Source organism: Leucoraja erinacea, chromosome 7, assembly GCF_028641065.1.
Source record: "Leucoraja erinacea ecotype New England chromosome 7, Leri_hhj_1, whole genome shotgun sequence".
Lineage (NCBI taxonomy): Eukaryota > Metazoa > Chordata > Chondrichthyes > Rajiformes > Rajidae > Leucoraja > Leucoraja erinaceus.
The window spans coordinates 8,180,375-8,193,814 of NC_073383.1; the positions used below are offsets into that span (position 1 = coordinate 8,180,375).

Sequence of the window (13,440 nt, forward strand, 5' to 3'; positions counted from 1 at the left end):
CACGACAGCAGTCATCAAGAAGGCTCAGCAGCGGCTGCACTTCCTGAGGGTCCTCAGGAAGCACAACCTGGACTCTAACCTGCTGCTGACCTGACCTTCTACCGCTCGTCCATCGAGAGCCTGCTGACATACTGCATTACAGCATGGTATGGCAGCTGCACCATGGCAGACAGGGAGAGGCTTCAGAGGGTAACCAGGACAGCGCAGAGGATCATTGGCTGCCCTCTCCCCTCCCTGATGGACATCTACACCTCCCGCTGCCTTAGCAGGGCAAAGAAGATCATCAAAGACAGCTCCCATCCTGCGTTTGGACTGTTCGACCTGCTGCCCTCTGGAAGGCGCTATAGGTGCATCAAATCCAGGACAAACAGACTCAGGAATAGTTGCTTTCCGAGAATTATATCTACTATAAATTCAAATTCACACATGCACTGACTACACCGCCCAACACGGACTTCCTTCTGTATATATGTATATATGAATGTAGCGCCGCAGAATTTGTGCACCTATTCCTCCCCCCCCCCCCCCCATCTCCCTTCTGTTTTTTTGTTTTCTGTCTCTTGTTTTTTGTGCTAAATTGTAGTTATGCACTGAGTACGAGCAGCTTTCAGTTTCACTGTACATGTATAGTGACAATAAATGGCATATCTCTATATCTATATCTACGTACAGGTTTGTAGGTTAATTGGCTCAGTATGAATGTAAATTGTCCTCAGTGTTTGTAGGATAGTGTTAGTGTGCGGGGATCGCTGGTCAGAGTGGACTGGGCGGGCCCAAGGGCACGTTTCCGTGCTGTATCTCTGAAATAAACTATGTCTGTGGTTTTTACATTGCCTCATCACCTGCCTTAAAACCCATACAACTGCCATAGAAGCAAGTCATCCTCAATCCCAAGCCATTGCTAACAAGAGAAGAGAGTACCTTCTGCAGCAAAAGGAGTGACTATGACAGAAATCCAACTTTGGTTATTCTGGGTAGACAAAAATGCTGGAGTAACTCAGCGGGCGAGGCAGCATCTATGGAGCGAAGGAAATAGGCAACGTTTCGGGTCGAAACCCTTCTTCAGACTGGGGAGAAGGTAAAATCGGGCCTTGCGGCGCTGGGGAACGATGAGTTTGGAGGCTTGGGAGGGCAGGGAGCCGGAGTTGATGAAGTCAGTGATGGTGCTAGAGATAGTGGTCTGGTGCTCGTCTGTGAAGTCATGGTCCAGGGTTAAGTAGGCGGAGGTGTCTGAGAGTTGGAGCGTGGCATCAGCCTTGGAGATGGATTTTTTTTCCCCATTGACTTGAGGACCTGAGATAAAACAACCTGCAGTAGGCATTCAGGTACAACTACTTATTGTATTAATAGTTCAATGCATATTTCTCCCTCTTGAAATACACCCACACTGGTTATCTGGCCAGTGGAAAGCTCAGAGGCTGGCTATACTTGTTCCTGTTTCATTTCCTCGAACTCTTTCTCTACATCTCATCCAGGGGACACATTTTGTAGAGATACAGCACAGAAACAGGCCCTTCGGCCCACCGAGTCCGCGCCGGCCAGCGATCCCTGCACACTTGCCCTGTATCACACGCGCAAAGGACAATTTATAATTATACCAAGCAAATTAACCTACAAATCTGTACGTCTTTGGAGTGTGGGAGGAAACCGGAGCACCCGGAGAAAACCCACACAGATCACGGGGAGAATGTACAAACTCCGTACAGACAGCACCAGTAGTCAGGATCGCGACCCAGGTCTCTGGTGCTGTACGGAATGCTGTGACACGCCATTGTGATTACAGACCAGATTATTCTATTATAGTTCAAGTTTAAGTGAGTTTATTGTCATGTGTCCCTGTACAGGACAATGAAATTCTTGCTTTGCTTAAGCACACAGAAAATAGTAGGCATTTACTACAAAACAGATAAATGTATCCATATACCATGATATAAATATATACACACATGTATAAATAAACTGGTAAAGTGCAAATAACAGAAAGTGGTTATTAATAATCAGAGTTTTGTCCGAGCCAGGTTTAATAGCCTGATGGCTGTGGGGAAGTAGCTATTCCTAAACCTGGTTGTTGCAGTCTTCAGGCTCCTGTACCTTCTACCTGAAGGTAGCAGTGTGTGGCCAGGACACACAGAATTTCCTGCTGTTGATAATATCCTCAAATTTAGTGACCAAATGCACAAAATAATATAGAATGGGCTATATCCATTTGCATTGCCAGTTCACATTACATCAACTGGCCACTAACACCTCCTGGCACTGCCCAGGTCAAATGTTTAATTCATTTCATTTCTATAGCACTGTATTGTGTTATTTTCTATTTAAACCAAGCCGTGTATCCATTTCAAACCCATCAAATTGCAGAAGAAAAAATTGCCATACAAACTTGTTTAACTATTTGTTCTCTTTTCCCTAACTTCCGATCTCTCGGGCTCAAAACGGCAGCAATTTGAAATCCCTGCAAGTTTGTTAGAACCCATGAACTGTTGACTTAGAACACATATTCCCACAAAAGAGAAAGAGCAGCGCCAATGCCCTTTGGAACCCCTGAGATGCCCAGCGATAACAGGGTCACATGTTTGACATTAGACAATAGAATATCTACGGTTGCAGCCGAGAAGAATGATGTCTCTGTCTCCAGAAATTCAATGCTTGATTAAGTGCTTGAGAAATAATGACACCGTAATGAATTCATTAAAAAATCAAACTGTCTTCACATCAGATTATATCAAGAGAACTACTACCTTTTTGAGTTACAGTTACAGATTTAACACCAAGTGGGCACACATGATGTGATCTGATCCAAGATTATCTGCCTAGAGCTCAAGATCTTGGAACCCTCCTTGTCTAAATACTCCTTCTTGACTAACTTCACAACAAACAACATTTCTCATTCATTTTTTTCCCCTGCTGATTACAGTGCGAGCTAAAAATCTCAACATTTTCTTCTGAAACCATGACATTCTTTTCATTTTGTAAAGTCTAAGATGAAAATAACTTACTGAAATGATCTAAACATACATAGATTGTCCCTTTTTTTAGGCAGAGAAATAAAGAAATGGATATTGTTAACTTGCTGATTGTTTTTTTTTTAATTTTTCTGTATCTAAATGAAAACTCCAATTCCTAACCTGCACAGCAGTGGTTTCCAGTCATACGATCAGTCTCCTCTGGTGGCATCTTGATATTCTCAATCCAAATGAATCAGTTTTCTGAGCGTGTTGTAGTGCAGCTGCCTTTCTAACATCATACTAGAATTACTTTGCATGTTGCTCACATAATCCAGATCTACGGTCATTCAGTTTGAAATAAATTAGTGTTTATATTAGAAACTCTGTTTAATAAATTAGGTCTATTCCACGCACTGTCAGGGCTCTGATGGCTTGTGACTCACATATAACAGATGCCTTTTCCTTGTTTGCATGCCAGGAGAAGACTGATGTGATTACTTCCTCTTTGCTATTACTAGGTCCTCTAGGTTTAGTTATCTACTGTCTACTGAGAATTAAAAACAATTTAGCAGGCATCTGGTGCAAGGAACTGTTTGGATTACTACCTTTCCGTGAACAATACCTTTCTGTTGGGATCACAGTGTTAGTCAATAATTGGCATTTGTTTAAAAAGACATCATTCAAAAACATTTCTGTTTTCAAGAATAAGCTCGAGTTACAGGATTCTTCGGAAGCAGCAGCTTTAATTATGATTTACCTATTTATGGTGCCTGGACTTCATAGTTTTCTCTTTTGTAAGTTTTGAATTGCTGTTACACTGTATATGTTTCTATTCAACATCATCGTCTGGTATTAGAGGATGCTTGGACCGCTGTCATTATTTACTTTTATCACCAATTTATATTTAATCATATTGATGCAATGCAAGCCCCTACACCACAAGCACTGGAACTGCTGCTTGAATATTTCTCAATTAAATCCAGTATATGCTTTATAAAAGATTAGAAATTGTTGTCATGTGATGGTTCAGCTTAATTGTAAAGATGAAAAAGGGGCAAAAATACAAGAACAATTGTCTGAAGAAGGGTCCTGACTCAAAACGTCTACTCTCCATGTTCTCCAGAGTTGCTGCCTGTCCTGCTGAGTTGCTCCAGCACTTTGTATCTTTACTTGTCATGCTGTATTTGCTGTTCTTGATCTTCTTTGACTGGACTAAGAAAAGAAGTCTCTTGCATTTTTGGATGTCCATTGACAAAATAAGGTCATAAATGCAAGTTGCCTTTTGTGATTTCAAGGTGCGACAAAGTGCTCAATAGTCAATTAAAAATACGTAAAACATTGTCGTTGGAATTTGAGGTACCAAGAAATGCAGAGTTGATTTGTCAAGAATCTCTTCACTCACAGGATTTATGTTGTGCTATATTACACAATCAAGATGAAATCAAGATAACTGCAGGTTCATGAGACACTCAGTACAGGGGAGATTTTCCACTATTACCCCAGTGTGAGTAATCAGCAAGGGAAATGGGCCAATCATGTCAGAAAGCATGGAATGCATTGAGTAAGGAGGAGACATGAGAATGTATCAAGTTGATGTTTCAATGAATGTAGAGAACAATGTATACTGTCAATTCTGCTGTTGGCAATGTATAGAGAACAATGTATATTTACTATGTTTAAATTATGAACAAACTATATATTTGAAACTAAAGAAGGTTAAATTACAGTTTATATATTAAGAAGGTTTAAAAAATAAACCCAACACTGTAGAAAGACAAACTGTAGTATCATTTGGGGTCAGCAACCCATGTTGGGAGTAACTCAGCGGGTCAGACAGCATCTTTGGAGATAGACACAAAAAGCTGGAGTAACTCAGCAGGACAGGCAGCATCTCTGGAGAGAAGGAATGGGTGACGTTTCGGTTCGAGACCCTTCTTCAGCATCTTTGGAGAAGTTGAATAGGTGAGATAGAAACATAGAAGCATAGAAAATGGGTGCAGGAGTAGGTCCTTCGGCGCTTTGAGCCTGCACTGCCATTCAATATGATCATGGCTGATCAACCAAAATCAGTGCCCCGTTCCTGCTTTCCCCCCATATCCCTTGATTCCATTAGCCCTTAAGAGCTAAAACTAACTCACGTTTTGGGTCAAGACTCTTCTTCAGGCGGAAAGTTATTAACAATTCATTGCAGGTAATTCAAAAAGAGGTCAACAAAAAAGTTTTTTCAAATAATTAAATTCTGAAAGAATGAGACATTACACTTACTAAAGTCAACTTTCAGTGCCAATGAAATTGTTGGACTGTAATTAAGACTTAACACTCTGTCAATTAGAATATTCAGCATATAATTAAATATTTATGTAGATTGGAACAAATAAGTACTCACCCCATCGAGTGAGTTTAGTGCCTACATGTGCAGGAAGGAACTGCAGATGCTGGTTTAAACAAAGTGCTACATGCCAGCAGGGTAAGGTACCTTTAGATTTAATTCAGCACAGCACAAATATTTGATTTTTATATTTGCTTAGATTTATGTCTTCCCCCAAAACCCTGCCCATGGTTCAGAAAATTCAAAAAAATAAAATCACTTGAAAGGCAAATTACTAGAAAATGTAATTCATGTTATGGTCACTTTACACAAACCCAAAGAAGAAGAATTGTGAATGGACACTTAATTGATTTAAATAATTGTAGGTACAGTTTGTATTTGAATTTGTTACTGACAAACAGGATGGACTGGAAAATATTGCAAAAAGCTTCCTAACAAATTTTGTATATGAAAGGTCACAATCAGTTCAACTGATCTGCCTAATGAAAACACTTTCACATTCACAATTCATTCCTGATACTCTCCATAACCCAGGAGAGAAGCATGTGAGCAGGAAACAGCAAATAAACTTCAATTTCAAGTCATTGTGAAAATAGTTACAGATCGCAAATAAATAATATTCTCAATGTCTTCAGACTGTACTCCTGCCATTCTAATACCTGACAAGAAACTGCATCAAAACAGTCAAGATAACACAAAGTTGTCTTCTGCTTTTTAGAACAAAATCCATCAACAAAGACATTAATAACCACCGCGAATAAGAAAAAGGAAGTGCAATAATGAACAGAAGTATTTTGAAATAAAACTACAAGTGCTTCTGAAGGAAACTATTTTGTCTTATTTCAAGACATGAGAGAGACTACAGCTGCTGGAATTAAGAGCAAACTAGAAAGCGCTGGGGGAAACCTGCAGATCAGGCAGCATCTGTGGAGGGAAATGGGCAACACTCTTTTGGGTCAGGACCCTTCTTCGGACTGCTGGAATAGAGGTGAGGTAGCTGGTAGAAAGAGTTGAGGGGAAGTCGGGACAAGAGCTGGCAAGTGTAAAGTGATTCCAGATGGGGGGGAGAGGGGGGGTTGATTGATTGACCAAGATTAAGCATTACATTTGAAATGTTTCTGGATTCTAGGTTGATTCAGCAGTTGGCCCCAGGAAATTCAGCACGACAACTATTCATTACTTCCATCTCTTGCATATATTCCCTGCCCTGTCAAGTAACTCTGATAGATGTATTAATGGCTATAGTTGAGGATCCACAAGCTTGCCTTCATCGATGGGACGGTGGTGGTATTAGTCAAAAACTTCAAATTCCTGAGCGTGCATATCTCTGAAGATCTGTCCTGGACGCAGCACATTGATGTAAGCATAAAGAAAGCTAATCCATGCCTCTACTTCCTTAGAGGATTGAGGAGATTTGGTATGTGAATGAATACCCTCTTGAACTTTTACAGGTGAACTGCAGAGAACATATTGACTGCTTGCATCAAAACCAGGTTTGACAACTTGAATGCCCAGGAATGAAGAAGACTGCAAAAAGTGGTGAACACTGCCCAGTCTGGTCTCCCCACCAGCCAAGAGACCTTGGGTGTCAAACAGGTGTCAGAGGTTATGGGGAGAAGGCAGCAGAATGGGGTTAGGAGGGAGAGATAGATCAGCCATGATTGAATGGCAGAGTAGACTTGATGGGCTGAACGGCCTAATTCTACTCCTATTCCTTATGACCCTATGGCCTATAGGAGTTGCTGCCTGAAAAAGGCAGCCAGCACCATCAGATACCCACACCATCCTGGCAACACTTTCATTTCACTCCTGCCATCGGGAAAAAGATATAGGATCCTGAAAACTTTAATGGCCAGGTTCAAGAGCAGATTTTTCCTCACTAACATCAGATTATTAAACACTACAACCTCCAAATAATCTCTGAACTACATAGACTTTGAGGCATTGTTTTTGTCCTTGTTTGTTTATATTTATAAAATTCAAACTAAGTAGTGTGAATTGTGAGGAGAATGTCGAAAGGTTTCAATGGTGATATAAACAGACTAAGTGAATGGATGAGAACGCAGATTCAGACACACTTATAATCACTAATTAGCCCCTTTTTCTAATTTATTTAATATATTATGGCAAATAGTTACAAAAGAGCTCTGGTTTTCCACGTACATCTGTTTTACAAAAGGTGTAGCAATGTTTCCTATTCTTAACATAATCGACAGTTTTTTAACCACAAAATTGCCTCCTATTTAGAATTTGAAAATCACATGATTCTCGATGCAAAATCTCTAAACTGCTTCAGTTTAGTTATGAAATTCACCTTAGGTACTTCCATCTTGAATTGCAGTTGTTACAAAGCCATAATAATCTATGGTCCTTTTCCATTCCAACCTGTGCTTATCCAAGTAGCACTGCAAAGAGGAGGAGGCAGAGAGAACCGCAGAGCGTGCAGATTCGTTCAACCTCCCATTCGAATACAAAATGAAATATTGACCACAAAAGGAGAAAATTAGTGCTCACACTTCATAAACCTATTTGTAGAGAAAATACTCCAACAGGTCTGAGGAAGGCTCAAGTTAACTGTTTATGTGATTATAAAGCAATGAAAGTCGATACCAAAACACAATTAATTATTCTTAACAGGCAAAATAATAGGGCAATAACACACACAGTGTAACATATGGCCTGCAGCAGTATTGTAGTTACAGCAATGGCAAGTTCCATTAATCCAAATAATTGTGAAGTCTCAAACAACAGGGGAATTTTCCTCTTTTTTTCCAGAATCTGCACACTGTAGCAACTTTACTGTAAAATGTAAAACATTCATTTGCATTGATTGTAGCTTCTAATGCTTTAATATCACTTTAACAGCTCTTTGGGGTAATTGTGCTGGAAGCTGTACTTTGAAGGAAATGATGTCAGCATTATTCATACTGTTAAACACCCAGCCCGACAAAGCTGAATTATTGATCGACTCCAATCAAATTTGATATAAACATTAATTCTCAATAAACGGAGGCATTTACTCCAAAGGTTCTGTTATTAAGTATGCACTGTACAGATGGTTTTGCTACACATGGTGTGCTGCAAATTATATTACTGAAGAATGATCAGCTGTGATATGGCTCTGCTAAATTAATAAGATGATAATGATAGAACTGATGTTTTTAAGATAGGTTTTCATAAACGATTTTTTGCATAAATACTGATACATCTGAGTGTTCAATTACTAGTTTGTGTGTGATTAAAGTAAAACTGGCTCCATTTTTATTTAGACAACAGTTATCACTCAAATATTGCAACAGAATGCTGTGGCATGCAATTAGAATCTCAACAACACCATATTAAATTTTACAGTGAATAAATTACCTATGGCCAATCATATGTAAAAATCCCAAATGCTCAGTCATAAATTAACTTTATTTTTGTCCATTCTATTAAAGGTTTATTGCCAAAGAAATGGGGTAGCTTTTTTCAATGAACTGGCATAGCCATATCGATACAGGAATTGACTGTGTTCACACACACACAAACACACACACACAAACACACACACACTAACCACACACAAAACACACACACACACAAAACACACACACACACACACACACACACACACACACAGACACACAAAAACACACCACATACACAAACACACAAAACACATACACAAACACACACACAAACACACACACACACCCACACACACACACACACACACACACACACACACACACACACACACACACACACACACACACACACACACACACACACACAAAAACACACACACACACACACACACACACACACACACACACACACACACAAAACACACACACACAAACACACACACACAGACACACACACACAAACACACAAAAACACACACACACACAACACACACACTAAACACACACAAAAACACACACACACACAAAAACACATACACAAATACACACACACACACACACTAACACAGAATTCTTAAGCAAAAAGTTCCAAGTTTGCATTTGATCATAAAATCCCAGATAATTTGCATTCCAATCTACTTCCACCAATTATCCTGGCAGTTTTTTACACGCACCTCCTCACTCTGTAAAATACTTGCCTCGTTAATGTCCTTTGAACGTTCTACCTCTCACCTTAAAATTATGCCCTCTAATCTTTGTTATTTCCACCCTGGGAGATGGGCTCTGGCTGTCCGCCCTGACTATGGCTTTTATCATTTTATATACTTCCAACCGGTTGCCCCTCAGCCTTCAACACTCCAGAAGAAAAACGATCCAAATTTGTCTAACCTCAACTTATAGCTAATACTCTGTAACCCAGGCCTGGTAAATCCCTTCCGCACCCTCTACCACACCTCCAGATTCTTCATGTAATTCAGCAATCAGAACTGCACACAATGTCACCTAATCAAAGTTTTATATCATTGCAACATGAATTCCGGACTTTTATACTCAACATGCCACAAAACAATCATGCATGCATACACCTTCTTCACCACTCCATGACACTTTCAAGTAACTGTTGACTTGCACCCCAAGAAAACTCTGCACATCAATGCTCCCAAGAATCCTACCATTTATTGTCTGTATCAATATAACTAAAAGTCTCATCTTGACCTCTTCCAATAAATAATTTGTTAGCCCTTAATGAAAATAAAACGAATTGTTTGGCCTGCCCTATACTTGAAACTGAAACGGCAATGAAAATCTATATAACTAAAAGTCTCATCTTGACCACCTCCTGTCTGCGCTGTATATTGATTTTTAGAAAAAACGCTACCATATATCGCTATGATTTTTGGCCATCTTACTCACAGTCCCCTCCGCAGAGGCAGCCCTGATGATTTTTACGATCGATGAAAAATAAAAAAGTTATGAATTGTGAGATCAGCTGATTGGTCCTCTCTCCTGTCAATCACCATGATGAAAGTAATGCCCCTTCCAGGGGTGGGGGGGCAGGACTATAAAACCCCGAATGCCTGGACACGAGTCAGTCACACTGGAAGATCGCGAGGGAGAGGCCACAACTGTGATTCTGAGTCAACTAAACTGTGAGTCTGCAATGTACTTGCAATAAATGATTTGTTAGCCCTTAATGAAAATAAAATGAGTTGTTTGGCCTGCCCTGTGCTTGAAACTGAAATGGCAATGGAAATGAAATGAAATGAAAATGAGATGAGTTGTTTGGCCTGCCCTGTGCTTGAAACTGAAATGGCAATGGAAATGAAATCAAATGAAAATGACCATATGACTTGCCTGAGCTAATATTCTGGGGTCCAACCTCATGAATGGTCAGCCCCACATCAAGCTGACTGATGTGGGCCAATGTCTTTGTTTCTCGAGAAAATGGGTACATAGCTGCACTTGTATTCAAAGCTATCCAGCAGGTTTTGCCCACTTGGAAGAAATTACTGCAGAGGGCAAACAAGAATAGACCGCTGATTTTCAGACCAGTCTCTGAAAATCTTGCTGGGAAAAGGACAAAGGTCCCAGAAGCCCTCAGACAGGTGGTCAGGCAGCAGTGCAGAGAGGACAATGGCACATGAGATGTCCCCAGGCTGTGGATGTAGTGTCAGAAAATGTAATGAAATCAAATCCCCTTCTCTTCCATCTGACAACTTCCATCATCCCCATCATCAACCCACAAAAATCTCCATCAAAGAGCAAAGCACCGGAGGATATCAACGGGACAGGAAACATCCATGAAGGGAATAGATACTGTAACCAGCTTTCATGGAGGACGACTGTGCATGACTTTGTTTAACATGGGGAGACTGGTGCACAGACAATTGTGACAGATCTGGGTCAGAATCCAGTGGCATGGAATCCAAGGTGACCGGAGACCCTTTTCTGCTGCAGCCTTCATCAGCCTTCCCAGCCGTTGTGACGCTCCATTAAAGTCAACTATCATCCTCCGCCTGTTCCACCGTTGAGGTCTTGGTTGGATTGCTCATTGTCAGAGACCTCCCCCTCGACCTTACCGCCATGGGTGACCCTACCAGGAGCATAGCTCCAGACGGCATCGCTCTCAGGATCTCATGTCCACACAAGCTTCTCCACCACGACAAGGTGACAATCCATTATTTGTCATATGCACCAACTCTGTAGCCGGACAATGACTTTCTTGCTGCATCATCCATTAGACACAATTACAACAATAAACACATAGTAAATTATCAGTTCTTAATGAACTAGACTGTAATAATGCAAAAAAATAAAGAATGGAAAGCTACCATAGTAGTGCAAAATCCCCAGTGGTTCAGTAGGGTTGAGGTAGTTGAGGCAGGTTAGTGTGGTTAGTGTTTAGTGTGGTTAATGTTATGCAGGGTGGTACAGGAACCTGATGGTTTAAGGAAAGAAGCTGAAGGTCGTGGTTCTTAGACTCTTGTATCTTCTTCTTTATGGTGATCGTAAGATGAGAACGTGGCCAGGATGATGTGAGTCTTTGATGATATTAGCTTCCTTCATGAGGTGCGGTTTCCTGTAGAGTCCTTTGATGGCTGGTGGTCAGTGTCTGAGATCAAGTCAAGTCAAGTGAGTCTATTGTCATGATGGACTGAGAAGACATTGTCCACCATTTTCAGCAGCCTCCTTCGTTCTTGAATTTCCAGGCCATGATGCAACCAGCATGTTCACCCCCTCCATACACTTGCAGATTGTAGAAGTTCAATACAGTAAGTCTTCAGCAACATGCAAACCTCAAATGTCTGAGGAAGTTATTTTGCGAAATTGCAAAGCGTTCTTTGGCAATTGCATCAATGTGCTGGGCCCAGGACAGATCAGAGATGTGTGACCCCAGGGTCATGAAGCTGTTGACCTCCTTCGCTGCCATCTTGCCAATGAAGACAGATGTGCAGAGCCCTCTGTGCCACCCCTGTGAATGGTTAACATATGCCATTAGTGAACGATCACTGGTTTTCACTGCTGGCATCAAATCACCATGGCACGAAGATTGATGTCATCAGCCACCTCTTCTGCATAATATCAGCTTGCAGCACAAGTCTGACAGCAAATGAACACAAATCAGCACATGATACCTTGGAGTCTACCTGGATAGTAAACTGGACTGGTCCAGAAAAGCTGTACAAGAAGGGACAGAGCCAGCTGTACTTTTAGAGAAGGCTCCGCTCCTTCAACATCTGCAGTAAGACGTTGCAGATGTTCTATCAATCGGTGGTAGCCAGTGCCATCTTCTTCGATGTTGTGTGCCGGGGCAGCAGGGCGAAGGCTGTGGACCCAACAGGATTAACGAGCTCATCAGGAAGGCTGACTCGTCTTGAGGGCGGTGTTGGATTCATGGGAGGTGGACGTGGAGGGGAGGATGCTCCTCAAACTGTGGAGCATCCTGGACAATACAACTCATCCCCTCCATGACACACTGGTCAACCTGAGGAGCACCTTCAGCAACAGACTGGTTCCACCAAGATGCAGCACAGAACGCCACAGGAGATCCTTCTTCCCTTTGGCTATCAAACTGTACAACTCCTGACCCTTCTGTCGTGGGGTAGACCGGCTCCCCTTCCCCAATCTTTGCACATCCATGATCCTTTCCACACGTCACTTTAATTTCATGTTTCATGTATCGTGTGCTGTGTGACTGTTTGCAGATCAATTTCCCACCTGGGATAAATAAAGTTTTATCATATCATATCGAATCGAACGGCACCACTGTAACCAACAACACAAAACTTAATCCTGCAACACCTATTTATCAGTCACCCATGACAATATCTCAAATATGTTACACGATATAACCGATCCGACCAAAAGAGAACAAATAAACTCAATTTCCAGAGATGAAAATAACCACACAATTCTCGATTGTAGCGTCAGGAAGCCATGTTGATAACTTGTTTTCAAGCAATCAGTAGGTAAGAAGGGCAGGATATAGTTTGAACAGGGAGCTGAAGAGCATGGGAGAATGTGGAATAAAGAGGAGAACATGGTTCTGATCCTTGCAGTGCAGTGCGATTCTAAAGAGGCTCATACTTCCAAAACTACTTATATATTAAAGTAATTCCAATGAAATGACAGGAATTCACCAAACAAGTCAAGCTGCTCGAATAATGCATGAATAATTTGATTACATAATTCTATTACCTGAACACTGCTTTATTAAATCTGATCACACTGATGCATTTTCACCCCAAACTTCAAC

At 41.1% G+C, this 13,440-nt stretch overlaps 1 long non-coding RNA gene across 1 annotated transcript in view; it reads right to left on the minus strand.

Annotated features, from left to right (window-relative positions):
* LOC129698615 (uncharacterized) overlaps positions 1-5,063 on the minus strand; it is a 90,196-nt gene extending 85,133 nt beyond the window's left edge. The window contains exon 1 of the long non-coding RNA XR_008723686.1: positions 3,129-5,063. This is a non-coding gene — a long non-coding RNA (uncharacterized LOC129698615). The remainder of the gene's footprint in view (positions 1-3,128) is intronic.
* Between the last annotated feature and the right edge of the window lie 8,377 nt (positions 5,064-13,440).